Raw genomic sequence first — 17,756 nt, 5'->3', positions numbered from 1 at the left:
ACTGTCAGAACGGCCCTTGGGTTAGTGAAACGGAGAGCCGATGAGGCAAGGGGGGGGGATCAGCCCTGCATTAGAGTAGTGACACCCGTCTTGGCCCGCTGGTGAAGAAATCAACCGCTGCCCAAGGGGAAGAGTTCTGACAGACTTTTTAGTTTCAGGAAGATATCAGGGTATTGTTTCTTTTGACATGGAGAAGAAGAAAATCCTTTGTGCGTTGGGATTCATGCTAACAGTAGCTATTGTTGGGATAACCACATGGTTTGTGGAGGAGGTGACTCCTGCTCGGAAAACACTTGTGTTGACAACTCCGGTGCCCGAGGAGCACTACTTTTATACATTACCGTATCAAGAGTTGAAGCATCGACAATCCTATTTGAATAACACTTTCATTCAGATGCTGCATCACACCCACGTTGCTACGAACGCTACGAATTGTTGGATATGTGGGATGATGCCAGCCCATCAGAAGAAAGGAGGTACGCCATTCATACCACTTCCTTTCTCTCATAATGGCTCTTGTAGAGCATGGTACACTTTGCTGTTTGCCACTCGGAAACCGACAGTGGGACGATTGCTTTTCAGACTCAATAAAGAATGTCATCAGGACAAAAAAGGATATCCACAAGCAAATGGGACAATTTGGGAATGGGAAGAGTACCGACCAGATAATGAATCCATTCCCTATATCTTCACGAACACCAGAGACACTGGGGGGAAGGACAAATTTGTGATCCAAGTGGCCCAAGCCCAAGCGGACCTGTGTGTCCAGAGTGTGGGTTTTATCCCTGTTGGTGTCAGTGATTGCATAACCGTATTGAACATTGACGGGTTGAACAACAGTACCTTCCTAGCGTCCCATAATACCTATTTTGTATGTGGAAATAAAGGTTATTACCGTTTGCCGGCTGGGTGGTCTGGGGTATGCTATGTATCATTCCTATTACCTCCTGTATTCCTAGCACCTGCATCGTACCATAAAGACTTGAAACTGTTGAATAATGTGACTGTAAATAGATATAAACGTACTCTATCAATTGATGATGTGGATCAGACCGATACCAGCTTGCAACAGTATATTGATTTTAACTTAGGACTGTTTTTCTTTGTTGGAGCCGCTTTGAATAGTAGGAAGATCCGAAGATTAACAAGAGTGGTAGAAGCTGTGACAAATCAGACTGCCGCTGCTCTTGGGAATCTTACGGAAGAGTTACAAATAACTAGGATTGTTGCATTGCAGAATCGTATGGTATTAGATGTAATGTTAGCTGATCGAGGTGGAGCTTGTAAAATTATTGGAAGTAGCTGCTGTGTGTTCATCCCTGATCATACGCCATCCGTTTATAACGCCATTAACAAGCTGCATAAAATAGCAGCTGAAATCCACACAGAAAACGGTACTTGGTCCTTTTCTGGATGGTTTTGGGCGTTGGTTACTGCCTGGGGATGGAAGGTCTTAACTGGTCTCTGCATTATTATAGCAGTTCTGTTCCTTTTCTGTATGTGTATTCAATGTGGACCATTGTGCTGTTCCGTATGCATTTCATTCTGCATTCCAGACAAGAAAGCTATTGCCGATGTTGCTCGCCAGAAGGGTCTAGCTAAAGAGGTTAAGGGAATGATGATAATTGATATATATGATGATTATTCTTGGAAACCGGATGTCTTCAGTAAATGCTGAAAGGGTCGTCTGTTGTAAATTAAGGCAGAATGTGATTAAGCATTTACTGAAAACATTAATGCTTTCCCTTGCGATCATGTTTTCTTCGATTATGTTGACCGAAGTCCGGACTCCATTTTGTATTGACATGCTGCCATGTGTTCGCCACGAGGAGAGTCCGACCTCTGTGTTAGTTGCTCCTGTAATCTGCCTAGTAACAGTTTATAAATAGCTCTCTTGTCCATCTGGCGCATGCCCAGACTTGACCACATCTGTTATAATTAGCTTTGCTTGACCATGTCCTTTCGCGGGCTCAAGGAGTGTGTTGGCTCCGCCCATGTATTGATTCAGTATCGAGAATGACCATAAATGGTAATGTTCTTCGGCCTCATGTTGTATCCACCCACTTATGAGCCCCTCTGCTGTGTATAAAGGGGGACTGTGTACGAATGTTCTTTGTGCTACTCCATGCAATACTGAAGAGTGTTGTGTGGATTGTAGGACCACCCTTAAGGGTTAATAAACGTTGTTTTTGTACTTTGCAGTTTCCGTGCCAACTTCCTTATAGATTCCGTTACAGGAGAGCGAACCCTTGTGTTTTGCGGGCCTAGCTGGGGCCTGTATTCATCACTACTTCTGCACCTTCCTGGAGTTACAATAGTAATAGGTATGACTATTACATTGTTGGATTTATGACAGTGTAAATTTAAAATACCTTTTTCTTTAGCTGATTCTTTTCTTGGTTTGGCTGCTGCTGTGGAATTGTACTGCTGGCTGGAGGTTTAAGTTATTTGTTTTAGTGATTTATTCCACAAAGTTGCAACCGATTGTCTGTGAAAATGAAAAAAAAATTTAATAGTTAAAACAACTTTGACAACGTTGGTTAAAAAAAAAAAATGAGACAAATTGATTGTAAATCTGATATTTTATTTCATTGTAACTACATCACATATCATATTTTCCATGGTGCTGCATCACACTTGAGCTTGAATAATAATTGGTACACCGAAACATAATACACTTTCAATACATTATGAACTTAGAGTAGTAATGGATACCCCTACACCATCACTCAATTTCCCTACTGCTGCACCTTCCGGGACTTACAATAGTAATAGTTACCCCTGTACCATGAAACGCGTTCTCCAATGCTGTACCTAAGTGCAGTCATATTAGTAATTGTTACCCCTGCACCATCGCACAGTTTTGTTTATGATGCAGCGTGAATGTTCAAAAAAAATAATATTAACCCCTATACCATACAACACTTTTGCTAATGCTACAAATATATTTTTACATTAAAAGAATTAAAAACAAAAAAAATTAAATCATTTACCTTCACAATAGCAAAGGTGATTCGATTACGTTGAGGTGAAGGAAAATTAGGGAAACGATATTTTGCTTTTGATAGAAAAACAACTTTCTGTTTTAGGAAAAACAAGTAGATGTTTTAAGTTGGTATATATTAAAGTTTCTTTAGTGAAAAACAATTTGAAACAGTACATTTTATAAATTAATAAAAATATTTTTAAAACATATTTTGTATGGAAATAAAACATGATTTAGGACAAAATAAGGTGTTAAAATATATTAGTGACTTACTAGTAGTTGCAAAGTAACAATGCTTCTCCAAAGGATTGCAGTGTTCTCTCAGTCGAGGTCACAGTCTAGGTGTCAGAGGGTCAGGTTTTTACGTCTGGTCTCTCTGGTAGTTGATAATCAACTGATTGCAAAATGGTGTCTTCCTGGTATTTATAAGTTTTAGTCAGTGTCACTATTAATTTTTTTAAAAACAGCGTTCGTTGTGTTTTTTAGTATATTTTATTTTGCTGTGGAAAATGATAATTTGAAAAATCATTAAAAGATGTATTGTTTTCATTTATTTGCTCCGTTTTGGCATCCATTTTGGAACATGTCTTTTGCTATTGTTTTCATAGAAAGTGTTGTAGGACAAGTTTTAGAAGTGAGATGGATAAAATGGCGACTATGTGTATGTGTCTTCTGTTTTACTCCGTTTACTTATTTTCTGATATATTCATGATTTAAATGTGTATGAACTGTTGTTAAATTTTTCATTATTTGTGTAAAACTTTGAAATGTGTGAAAACGGATTTTTTGGGGAAATAGGAGTATTAATTTTAATACTCGAGTATTAATTTTAATACTCGAGCATACATTTTAATACTCGAGCATACATTTTGTAATGCATTTCAGTAGATTTACGTTCAGTTTTGCTCCACATTTTAATACACTTCCCCACCCTAAAACCCCTAATTTCCCTGCATCCCGTGCCAGATTTTATTGAACTTTTTATTAAAAAATATATTTTTTTTGCGTTGTAATGGTATGCGTTGTAATGGTTTTCATTGTAACAGCACTTTTAAGTATTTTAATAAGTTTGGCGTTGTAAAAGTATTCGTTGTAAAGTATTGCGTTGTAGTAGTGTTTGCGTTGTAAAAAATGCGTTGTATAGGTAGGCGTTGTAATAGCATGCGTTGTAACGTCATACATCCGTATATTTATACCTTGAAGGTGTCTAGGAATGACACTATTGACGTAAAAGTCAGGCAGAGGAACGTCATGAATGAACCCCTAAGGTATAGATGTTCATGCATACTTAATGAGTTCTTGGAGAAATCAATATTCAAGCTGAGGGAAATTCCTAAAGGCTTAAGGGCCTGGTTTTCCAAGAATTTGTTGTGACGTGGATGGACGGATGTATGTGGCCATGCCTGTATTTGGTTTGTACAGACAATGTCTAAATAAGGGCCGGATTTCTATGTCCAAATAAGGGCAATGTGAAATGTAACTATATAAGGGCATAAATCGGGAAACCTATATACGGAATCTAAATCTGCACACAACAGGAACCTCGGTGCAAGAGTATGGCATTAGCCTCTTTACCACTGCATACAGCTCCCATTCACTCTTGAGAATGACGTCAGAGGGACAGCCCTATTGAGAGCAGCCCATTTAAATCATTATCATCAGTTTTTTTCCCCGTCCAGGGCCACCATGCATACCATGGCGGCCGCATATTAGCACTGTCTCTTTCATCTCTTCCCAATGGTGGTCCATTATGGAAGTATTCTGCCTATTCATCCATCTTATCATGTTACTTTGACTTTTTGCCTTTCACTTTGATTTGACTCAAACTGAGCTCTATGTTCACTTTAAATGATGTATTTGCCGTTGTTCTTTCCAAAGTTATTTGTAAGAGCATGATTCCCTTCCTCTAGTGTTAGTTCAACTGTGCTCACACAGGTTAGTAAAATTTCACTATTCAAGAATGTAAATAAATAATTAAAATTGTTTCTTTGCTTTAAAAAGACAAACTTTAGCTCTGGAGGGGAAAAGGTTTTCTCCAGGTTGGCAGACGTACTTTCGGCAATAATTCCCCAACAAACAGCAGGATCTTTAAATAGGGCAGGCCTACTACCACTGTGTCACCCACCTAATTGGCTTTCCTCCCACGGATGTCTAAATGGCCCACTTAATGTACTGGCAACAGAGGATGGAGAGTCATTTATTAGTAGAAATAATCTAGATTTATTACTGGAGGCCATATGACCTCCATACACCTGCCGTACCTACAGACCGTCCTCTATGTCTAAAAGATCCCCATTGTTCAGAATTGGATCCAAAAGGGCTGTTCCTATAATTGCCTGGATGGGCATTGGGAATCACAACATGCACAGTGATAGGTGGAACAGGTACATTTCACCCGGAGATGCTGTTTGCTGAAAGCAGCGAGAATCATCAGGTGAATCTATGGGTGAAAAAAAGAAATTACTGGAGGAAGTGTACCCGGGCTTACCCACTCGTGGGTATTTCCTTATTTCTCATGGAAAACTTGGCATTCCACCTTTAGCTCTTGCTTTCGATGGTGTTAACGAGCATGTTATATGGCTACTTTGATGCACTATTATAAAAGGTGTAACGCCTAAGAACACCTTAGAAATGTGACGCTAACAACCAGTTCAACCTAGTTCAGCCACATGTGCTAAGTATGCAGTAATCCTGTGGAATGTAATCTACATAGTTCAGTGGCCTTTAGATTTTTGCATCAAAACAACTACCTACAAAAATGTGCTCTTTGTTGTATTTTGACTCTTTGCATAGACAGGAGATGTCGCTTTCACCAGAACTGCAAGTGTGAGACCTTTTCCTCATAATGTTCGTTGTTCTACAACATATTCATCAACATGCTTCCAAAAGGTAATCTTGATATTCATATCACCGAATGCTGCCCCCACCACCCACTCCAAGCTCATTTCACCATACCTCCATAACTACCTCTTTTTCCTGGTTGCTGTTTGACTGTCTCTATGTCTTTCATATTTTGCTGACAACGATCGAACGGGCATATAGTCTGAATGGCCTCTTCAGCCGCCACAAAAGGTTGATGACACACTGATGACATCGCGAGAACCTTGAACTATGTGGGTCTACTTTTAGTACTAGTCTTCTAATTTTTGAGCACGGACCTTTATCAGTTGCACACCCCAGAGTGCTCCAAACGCCCAGAGGAGCTTCATTTTATGGGATGTTACAAGAAAACTGAAACTCATGCACTGCCATGCAGGACTTCTCTGCTACCTTCTACCAGAATTACATCTACAGAAATATATGCATATATTTTTAAGAATAAAACGGTAGCTGGTTGCCTAAAACCTTTGGGAGTATCCAAGCCAGTCCACCTCAGTCTTCCATATTGTTAATGGAAGTCTGAGAAAATTAGGGTGACCAGGCAAGATTTATCGGGACAGTCCCAGGTTTTCAACAGCTGTCCCAGCACATTTAGGGAAATTTAACTCATGTCCCGGTTTTTAGAGAGGGTCGACTGAAAACGGTAGGAGGTGTATTTTTATGTTTTCCAAAGCAGGGACAGTTAGCAGCTATTATAAGAAAGCATTTTAATTAACAGGCATGCTACTGGCTTTAAAAATTGCATTTTATTTATGTTCTTACTGCCCCTTCTGAAATTCTGTGCTGAGTAGCGCTGTCATTCTGTGCACTCGGTTGAAACACCATTTCAGTCCTTCTTCTATTTTTAGGTCTCGCTGAGCCCAGCGCATGCGCTGGCTCGGAGAGACATTTTGTAGGTGACTTTTTTAAGTGCTGCTGGCTGGCCTAGCGCTTGCGTGCACGTGAGCGTGCACGTGCGCAGCCGCCATGCGCTAGGCCAGCCAGCAGCACTCAGGAACGCCTTTAGAGCGTCATCGCGATCACTTTCGCTTTCACAGCGATCGTGATCGCGATGACTTTCGTGTTTTTTAAGAAAGCATTGGCCGTGCGTGCACACAACTCCCGCTTCTCCTGCTGCGCGCGCGGCCAATGCTTGTTGTTAGAGAGAGGAGCGTGGCTATGTTTTGGTTTTGCTTTAACTCTCGTCGTGTTTTGTTTGTTCGAGAATTTTTATTTTGTATGTCCTAACTTCCACAGCGATAGATGGTTTCTTTTTGTAGCAAATCACCAGGGCGTTGCAAGCCCTAGGAGGATTAAAAAAAAACGTCCATTAGCTTGTTGGCAGGCACAAAAAACACGAAGCTGCTGCCAGTGTGCTGGCACTGCCTAGGTGATAGCTAAGTGGTGTCTGAAGAAATGAGCTGAAATGCCCCGTCCTTTTGTTTTTCCTTACACTTGTCGCTGTTTGCGGGAATGTCAGACTGCGAGCCTGCAGCACAGAAGCCTGTTTCTCTTTTGAGTACAAATATTTAATAGTCAGCGACAGTAACGCAGCATGTTTACAAGGGCTCTGGGTGCCTCTGTTGCCACTTTGCTGCCATGTCCTTTTGAGAGGGTGAATGTGATGCACCTGCCAGCGTGAAGGCATGCCTTCGGACAAATCCTGTCTCTCGAAGGACATGCGTAGCAGTCGAGCATCTAGCACGTGTACGGCAGGAAGGAGGGCTGGCATCGAGAAACAGCACTAAATCTACTATTGATAACGTGCCTTTCACAATAAGTACTCCGGACTGTTGCATTTGGCATACATTTTCATAATAAACAGACAAGACGTACATCATTTACATACCTTTTACCAATCAGACCTATCACCATAACCAACTAGGTACACCATTACAGCTGTCAAAACAACACAGAACCTTGACTAGGACTAGCACGGCACATATGAGGGTGGAGCCTAAAGCCCTCTCTCAGAACTGCTTCTTAAAGCTCTCTTTGTGTTTACAGTCTGTCAAGCCAGAACTAATAACAATCATTGGCATAGCCAATAGGTGTCGCCTTTGGGACCTGCTGCATAACTAAATACTTATAAGGTCCCTAAGGCGAGACCTATTGGCTATGCCAATGCTTGTTCTGTAATGTCACGGATTTTGGCTTTAAAATTCTGGTCACACTAGAAAAAATGCTAATGCCATCCAAACCAAACAGGCGCAGCCTGGATAACCTCCAGGTACGAAGGTCATCCCAACTTATCTTCTCTGATTGACAGGAACCACACTTCAGGTGTGGGCCCATCGGCTTCCAAAGGAGGCCAGAAATGAACGCAAACCACTAGAACGGGGTGTTGGCAGACAAGCCTCGCAATGCTTCAGAAATCCCCTGTGCATCCTTCCGAGTCACAGACCATGGAAAGAAGAAAGGGTAACAATAATGGCGGCACGCGGGAATCCTGTCTCCCCCTTCAGACTCATGGTTCTTCCCAAGACTCTCGGCCTTTATTAGGCGGGGCTCCAGACCCGCTTGTGCCGACACCCTGTCTGTGTCTCGTGCCAGAAGCCCAAGGCCCTACGAAAGGGAAACAAAGCCAGCATCGTGCATTCATTCCTCCGCCCGTGGAAGCGGGCTGCAGCCAGAGCCAAACGTTGTGGTCACTGCAAACACGCCTTTTATTGGCGTTATTACTGGCTTGGGCTCTGCTAATTAGATGCTCCACAATTTATTCCCCAGGCGTGCCATGCGACGAAACGGCGCTCCCTCGATTATTAGCCTCTTTTATGAATATAAAACCCATTGAGGTTCGGATTAAAACCTCCTGGTGCATCGTGTCCCAGGCTGGTTCTTGCTGGAGGGCTCCTGGGAAGAAGTGTTAGTCCCCGGAATGATCGTTAAGGCCTGTGATGTGCAGCCACCCAGAAGCAAGCGTCCTTCAGGCTCTGAAAAGGTTGCAACAACGAGTGTTGTGTGCCCAGTGAATGCGCAGAGATGATTGGCAGGTTCTCTTACGAGGCAGCGCTTGTTAGCAGGAGCTTCCAAACTGTGCTCTCACTTACAAGTTACAACTTCTTGCGTCTATATGTGCGCCTATCTGTTTGCCCATAAATCCTGCATGAATCGGAAACCAAAATCAGACCTGGCAGAATTGTTTAATCCTGGCTGGCTCCACACTGCTGGAAGCCATGACTAGAATGGGGCAATGGTGTATGTTTGGGTCATAGAAGTCAATCCTGCTCTGAGCGTAGCCTTCTGACTTGCAGACCACTGGAAAAAATGACAGAGTGGCCGCGCCCAGCCCTGCCCATCTATTGCTCTGTTCCCCCGTCTACCAATGTATGATACATCTAACTATCTATGTGTCCTTCTACTCATCGGTTCATCTGCACAGCATTCCATAAGTCAGTTTGTCTAGCTGTTCATTCATCTGTCCTTCTGCCTGTTTGCCTATGACTGTCTAATAAACGATGTGCCCATTGCCTGTCACTAGGTAACTGTGATGGGTGGAGATTTCTGGGCTTTGGTGCCACAATTGTCAGGGCCCAATTTTATAGTGGTGGCACATTCCTCATAAAGGGCTGCACCCAAGAGCATTATGGGGTTAAGTATAGAGAGAGAAAGAGGATAGTGCCCTCTCGATTTTTGCACGTTAGTGTAGAATAATTGTCAGTTCTTTGATGATTTTCTTTTGTCCTCGGACCACAGAGACTAAACGCCTTTCGAATTAGAGCATCACGAGCATCACCACATTATATGACGACGCTCTGCCTTGAAAAAGCCCTTGGCCGATGGGCTACTAGGGCGAAACACGTGTCGGCTGTCTCTTTCACTATCCCTGTTCTTATTTCATGTATGGAAATACAAACAAAGACCACGCACCTGAAAATCATCAAAAAACGACTGACAATTATTCTGCACTAACATGGACAAATCGAGAGGGCACTATCTTCTTTCTCTCTCTATCCATATCCTGTCACTGGTTTTCTGCATTTCTCTTTAACTGCTTGCACGTCTATTGGCCCATCTGCCCACCTATTCACCTATCTACTATACATATGTCGAACCAAGCAACTACTTCCCTGAATGTCAGTCCCAGTCTACCAAATTAGGAGCAAAGACACTGGCATAATGAAATAATGTAAACTACTTCACGGCTGTTTTTGTTATCAATCTATTTTTTACAGCGCAAACAGCACAGAGCACCTGTGCATTTCACCAGTTACCATGTTTTATCAAGGTACAAAAAGCATTGGCATAGCCAATAGGTCTCGCCTTTGGGACCTTACAAGTGTTTAGTTATCCAGCACAATATCCTTGGTGCAACAACATCAAGTGTTGCATGGCTAAACACTTATAATGTCCCAAAGGCGAGTCCTATTGGCTATGCCAATGCTTGTTTTTATTGTGACATGAAGCGCACATATGCCTGTAAAATTCAAGATAAATGAAGATAAGGAGGCTCCAGATGTTAAAATGAAGAAGTAGTTTAATCCAGTAAAGTGATCCCATCCATCAAGCATGAGAAGTCAGGTGCAACTGACAGCATGAAGCAGAAGCATCACCACACCAGGTTCTATTACCATGGTGCTCTTTTAAACATAAGCATAACGTGTGCACAGACTACAATAATAAACCTATATGTGAATTAAGTAACTCTAAATAACTCAAGGATATTACACACCTTCCCCATATATACAAAAAAAATACATACAACTTCCACACAACCAGAGGAAGTACAATAAAAGTTACATTTGAAAATCATTGAACCTAGAAGGTAGTTTTTGTGATCCTTTTTCCTCCAGAATCCCTCACAACCCTACCATCAACACTTGGACTCATTTGGGAGCCACTTGAGGGGGCTTTGTCTTTATCACCATATAACTTTTTGTTTTTTATAACTACCACTCTGTTAAGATTCCAAATTTGGGAATCTTCAGTTTTGATGGCGTTGATCCAAACTTTAATTACCTTGTGAGGCTTTTGAAACAAAACCGATGTTTTCCTGCCAACAGGAGCTCTAATCATGACTAAATCACCAACTTTTACACTGGTGATTTTCACAGCTTTCCTCAGATCATAGTTTATTTTTCGTGCTTTTATCTCGTCACATTCCTTACTCTTCCAATTATCATTTGGACTTCCCATACCTCTTTTGAATTCGGTTTCATTAATCCAAAAAGGAGCAACACCTTCCTTTGAGTAGTTCAAAAGGGGTTCGACCAGTTATGGCATGGGGTGTGATTCTGTAAATTTCAACCTTCCTGATGACTTCCTTTTTCCTATCTAAACAGTTGCCTTTTGCTAAATCAATAGTTTCTTTCAAGACATGGTTAAAGCGCTCCACCATTCCATTGCTTTCTGGGTGGTAAAGCGCACACCTTTTATGTTTAATGGAACATTTTGACAAGAACTCCTCCATTTCACAAGAGAGCAATTGCGTTCCATTATCAGTCAATAATACTCCAGGTAACCCCTCTCTCCCAAAGACCCCTTTCAGAAACTCAATCACATGCATAGTATCAATACACTTAGTGATTCTTACTTCTGGCCACCTGGAATATAAGTCAACTAACACAAACAAATAACTCTCACAACCACCTCCATGATTGGGACCTAAGATATCAATGGATAACTCTTCCCAAGGCTTTTTTGGCCTTTCCCTGATCATCATGGGTTGGACCCTTGCTTTCTGGCTCTTTTCACTTAAACAACAAGGTATGCAATCCCTCACAAGACGTTCGACTTGCACGTCCATCCCTGGCCACCAATATGTATGTCTCAGTCTCTCCTTGGTCTTAGACATACCAAGGTGACCATCATGTGCCATTATAAGAAGTTCTTCACGCAGAGTAGTGGGAGGAACTAATCTAGTTCCTCTAAAAATCAGACCTTCACACTCAGCTAAGTCATCTTTCACCCCCCAATATTTTTCACACTGACCTTTGACTTTCCTATCCCATCCATTCTTAAGTAGGGAGATCAATTCAACAAACTCTTTATCCTTAGCACATTCATCTCGCCATCTGTTTTCTTTCATCTCACCAGCCTCGATGGTACGAACCCATTCATTAATATGGTCCTCCACCAGTTCACCCTTACTATCATTTTGTACCACCAATCTTGATAGAGTGTCAGCAACACTATTCCTAGCGCCCGGCAAATATTCAACTTTAAAGTTATAACATTGAAGAGCCACAACCCATTTGGAAATCCTCCCAGAAGTGGCATCAATGCCCTTTTTGTTAAAAACCTGGCACAGAGGTTTGTGATCCGTCCTTACTTCAAACTTCATACCCCACAGCAGATTTTTGAGTTTCTTAATCGCCCACAGCTAGAGCCTCTCTTTCTATTACAGAATATCGCAGTTCTGCACCTCTGAGGCTTTGCGATAAGAATACAATAACATTCTCAGATTCACCATCATACTGCTGCAGCACACCACCCAGACCTTTCATGCTGGCATCAGTGACAAGTACAGTTCTGGAGGGATCAAAACTTTTCAATTTGGGAGTTTTCTTAAGCATGTTCTTAATTGCAACAAATTCTTTTTCACAGTCATCGGACCAAACAAAATTAACTCCTTTGCACAACAGTTTTCTCATATTAACACACATCCCAGCAAAGTCCTTCATGAATTTGCTATAGTATTCTGACATTCCAAGGAATTTCATCAACTCTTCCTTATTGCAGGGAGAGGCAAGATCTTGAATGGCACTTACAAGTTCAGCCTTGGGTTGCACACCTTGACCTGAAATGGTGTGACCAAGGTAATCTATTGATGACTTTTTAAACTTACATTTGTCAATCCTTACAGTGAGATTGTATTCCTGGAATTTCTTAAAGACCATTCTGAGTATTTTATCATGTTCTTCTCCACTCTTCCCATACACTAGCACGTCATCTTGATAAATCTTTACTCCCGCAGCCCCCTTTAAGACCCTCTCAAAAGCTCTCTGAAATAAAGACGCTGCGGACACAAGCCCAAAAGGTAGTCTAACGAATCTGTAAGTCCCAAAGGGTGTGATAAAAGCTGTTAGGTCTTTGGACTCATCTTCTAATTTTATTTGATGATATGCAGACTTTAAATCTATTGTAGAAAAAACGCTTGCACCTTGTAGGAGCATTAACATGTCAGATATTTTCGGCAAATTTAATTCAATTCTCTTAAGTCTATGCATAGACGCAAATTTCCGTTCAACTTGCGTGCGGCCACAACTGGCGCCACCATCTAGTGCCTTCTACCTCCTCAATTAAACCATCTTTCCCTAATTTCTCCAGTTCACTTTTCATTTCTTCTCTCACTGACAAAGGGACACTGCGGACCTTACACGCTACAGGAACCGCTACAGGAATCAGTCTTATATTGTGCGCATAACCTCGCAAGCACCCTAACTCCTTTTTAAACACATCAGGAAATTCTCTCTTTAACAAACTAGTGAACTCTCCTTCACATTCTTGGGCTAATACCTCATCAACTTGAAAGTCTTTTCTCAAGATCATAGGAGGGTCACTGTTAGGATCCAACATCACCCCAAGATCTCGCTGATGGAACCAACTGAGGATGCTATCCCCCTTGTGAGAAACATATATTTTACCTGTGGTATACCTACCTCCATATTCTATCAATCCAGTAAAGTACCCTAACAATTTAATAGGTTCACCTCCATATCCAGTAAGTTTTATGTCAGCTTTGAGAAGTTTTATTGTCTTTGTAAGCTTGTTCATAAAGAACTGCTTTGAAATTATTGTGATTTTCGCACCAGAGTCAAACAAAACTCTTGTAAGCTCCCCTTCTACCTTAATCTCATCTAGAGGACCTCTTTTATGATTGTCAGATACTTGTGAGATAATTTGTCCACAATAACAATCAGCTTCGCTATCACTATTACTGTTGGTGTCGACCACAACTGTAAAAACTTTGCCTTTGTTCTTCTTAACTTTGCAAGAAGATGTAAAGTGGCCCCCTTTTTTACAATTAACACAAGTAGACTTGTGCCCAGGACATTTCTTATCATGGGCCAAGTGATTTTCACTTTCACATCTGTAACACTTAAGTTTCAAATCTCTTACATTTTTTTTCTGCCCCCTTGTTGTAGCATTCTTCTTAAAGTCTTTTTCTTTAGAATTCATTTTTACAGATTGAACGGCCTTATCTTTATTCTCACGCTTAGTTATTATGTCTACACACTTTAAAGAGTGCTCAATTTGCTTGGCTATGGATAATACCTCCTCTAGAGTGGGTTCATCCTTTTGCCAAAGATCACTTCTGACTTTTTCAACATTGCACCCCAGCATACACTGGTCCCTAATTCTAGTTCCTCTAAAAATCAGACCGTCACACTCAGCTAATTCATCTTTCACCACCCAATATTTTTCACTCTCACCTTTGACTTTCCTATCCCATCCTCGTCGCCAGTGTAAAATTCAAGATAAATGAAGATAAGGAGGCTCCAGATATTAAAATGAAGAAGTAGTTTAATCCAGTAAAGTGATCCCATCCATCAAGCATGAAGCAGAAGCATCACCACACCAGGATCTATCACCATGGTGCTCTTTTAAACATAAGCATAACGTATGCACAGACTACAATAATAAACCTATATGTGAATTAAGTAACTCTAAATAACTCGAGGATATTACAATGCCCCTAGGGCATATGTGCACTAATAGGTGCAATAGGAAATTCGGGGTGGCTCCTGAGGGGCCTTAAGTCCAGAGGCACCCTTGGCTTTGCATTTCTTAGATTGCGATCTCCTATTAGGAAATCACAACTTAGGAAATGCAAACCATTTCCTATTTCATCCATAGACGGGAATGCACTGCCATTTCCTATTTGCGATTCCCTAATAGTGATCCTAATCTGTAGCAATCGCTATTAGGGATTAGCACATTTTGTACATATCCTTTTGCTTTTTTTAAATAGCGATTCCTATGGAGTGGCTATTTAAGAAATGTAAACGGAAACCTTAGTACATATGGCCCTCTATGAGTCATGATGACATCAACCTAAACCTACAAGATATCAGCTTTCTTTAGATTCTATTTTCGCTCGTGGACTAGTGCACGGATGAACTGTAATGCAACTATATCTGAAAATTGATGACTGCATAGCTAGTTTGCATACCTCTCCACCTGGGAAAGGGTGTTCATGTGAATCTAAAATGTCATCAAGCTTCAAAACCATGGTTACAACTAAGCAAGTATTTCTTCTGGCAACATGCATCTATTCCAGATTTGCATATTATGTCTTGAATGATTGCAAAGCAGTGTTCCACCCAGGGAGATGAGCCTGAAGTACGAGGAGCAGATACCAAATGTTATTCACTTATTTATTAGTTGAGTTTTATAAAGCGCTAAGTCATGTTATTAAGGTGGCTTCCGCGTACTTCGTGGTAATTATGGCACAGAATCTGGTAAGACCACGAGCTACAGAAGGATGGGAGTTCCAATAAGCCCTTGGTGCCCTAAAAAGGGATGTTAACCCCTTAATAGGACCTGTTGAAGAAATGTTTAAAAAACGGTCACACATGTCAATTTTTTTGTTTTCGAAATCCAGTATCTGTGTCAGAAAGACTGTTTTTAAATTGCTACTGCTCATGGCATGTGTTAAAGTGCATGTAGTAATATGTAGTAGAAGTGTAGTGTAAACAGAAAACCACGTCGCCAACTTGCAAATGTCAATTGAGGCTACATTTCCATTATAGAATGGCATCACAACAAGGGATGCAACTATGGTGGAGTAAGCTTTTGGCTGCACATGTAACTTCTAGCATGATAAGTAAAGAAACATTTACAATCTAGCACGTGTATTCTTAGTAGCTGGATTTCCCCGATAACCGCGGAAAATCAATACAAAAGATTGTTTCTGAAGGAGTAGAATACAATTAAAAGATGGTGATTATGTTATTCGTTGTGCGGCTTATTGTCGACGTCAGCATTTGCCATATAAACCATCACCTAATATCGACAAGTAAAAACATTTACTAAGTTGCTTTTTAAAGATCAACCACTAGATGGCAGAATAAGATACAACATGAGAATCTAGATTTTTGTTTAATTCTACAAATACACATGGTATAAAGACGATCATGTTGTGGAAAAATTAATGCTTTCGTGGATTTGTAGCCGCGGCAAGCTCTACAGTGGGAGGGAATAAGCAGGTAAACACTGGTACTGCTCGACACGCAGGAGTCAGTAAGAGAAAGGCATTGCCTGAGGTCCTGCAGAGACACTGAGGGAAACAAGCCCGGGAGTTGTGTGCAAAAGTGAAAGTGATCGCGATCGCGATGCACTTAATGACCCGTGACAGGAGGAAAGACAGATGGCGGCTGCGCGCGTTCACGCACACATGCACGCAAGCTTGAGGCCAGCAAAAAGCCTCTGGTAGCACTTTGAAAACCCCCTTACTAAAAGTCGAGCAAAAGCAGTACATGCGCTGCTCTAGGCTCGACCTAAAAGGGGCACAGAGTGATGAGCTGAATGTTAGTCCGATTTTTGTTGTCAGCTGTGATTTTTTTTAGCAAGTGTAGGACTTGATCAGGTTTGAGGGAGTCAGGATAGTAGCTCAAGATAAAGAAGCGTTGGTTGACGGCCGGGTGGGGTGGGGGTGAGTGTGGGGCGGTAGGGGTGGGGTGAGGGGCGCAGTGTCAGATGTAGATTCTGCCCATCTGTAGTGGGATGTTCTGAATGAGAAACACTGGTACAGGATTTTCAGTGTGGTAACTGGACTTCATTTTATAAAACACACTCTTCTAATCCTCAAATATTAACTTTACTTTTTAATGAAAAAATTCGAGTTTTAAACTAAAACAATTTGTCGTTTCCCAAACGTAAACTTGATTTGCTGTAATAAAAAATATTCTGTTTATGTATATAACTACTCAAATATTATCTTCTCACTTGTAATAAATAAACTCACTTTCCCCCCAAAAGCTTGTTGCTTTTTTAAATTATGCCATTTTACCTACACACATTTGGTATTCTTTTTACACGTTTTTTTACATAAACATCACCATGTCATTTTCTGTAAATACACCTGTTTTGAAGTCACATAACGACGTTTAATTTTTTTGGGTAAATAAATTAATTTGCTTTCGAGCAAAAGGCTTATAAAATACACCCTTTGTGGTTCCTAAATATCGGTTTGTCCTGAAAATGAACATATTTGCTCCCGAAATACTCATTTCAGTAAAATTAACTGCTTCTCTCCATACAAATTAACCTACCATAGCCGTTAAATGGTCTCATTTACTATTGTCCCATACATCTTGAAACATTTCTGTTTCATTTCTATTTCGCAGGTACAAGTGATGCCACATACGTTCATTTGTCATTTTGCCCCAGATACATTTAGTCACGACAGTTTCTAAATCGCCTCCAGCAATTGAGATATCGGTTTCTGTGTTGTCCCAGATAAGCACACGTGCCCATGCCAGTTACACAGGCCAGGAATTACACACATACGCGCATTGCAATCATACACACAGGGTTATACAAGCCATTGGCTGCCATCGCATGTTAATTGGGACTCATACTATGTACCAGGGGGCAGATTTATGAGCCCCTTGCGCCACTTTTGCGTCACTTTTAACATGGGAAAAGTGACGCAAAAGTGGCGCAAGGGGCTCATAAATCTGCCCCCAGGTTTAGCCACCATAAGCTAATGTCCCCACATGGCAGGTATTGTCCTCCTATTTCAATATATGGACGCTGTCCTTATACTCAGATCCTCACATGTCGTGTCACGTGCATCGCCTTTATTAATGGTCCGATTCCGAGTTTGCTCTCAGGAGATGCCAACCTTTAAATTCTTAGTTCACGAGGAGTGGGTTCACTCTTGGCGCGCCGTCCTCGTGGATTGGGCCAGAAAAGCAGCCGAATGAATGAATGAGTGAATGTATTTGTTTCAATTAATACAAAT

Source organism: Triturus cristatus, chromosome 3_2 (genome assembly GCF_964204655.1).
Source record: "Triturus cristatus chromosome 3_2, aTriCri1.1, whole genome shotgun sequence".
Lineage (NCBI taxonomy): Eukaryota > Metazoa > Chordata > Amphibia > Caudata > Salamandridae > Triturus > Triturus cristatus.
This window is presented reverse-complemented; position numbering follows the sequence as displayed.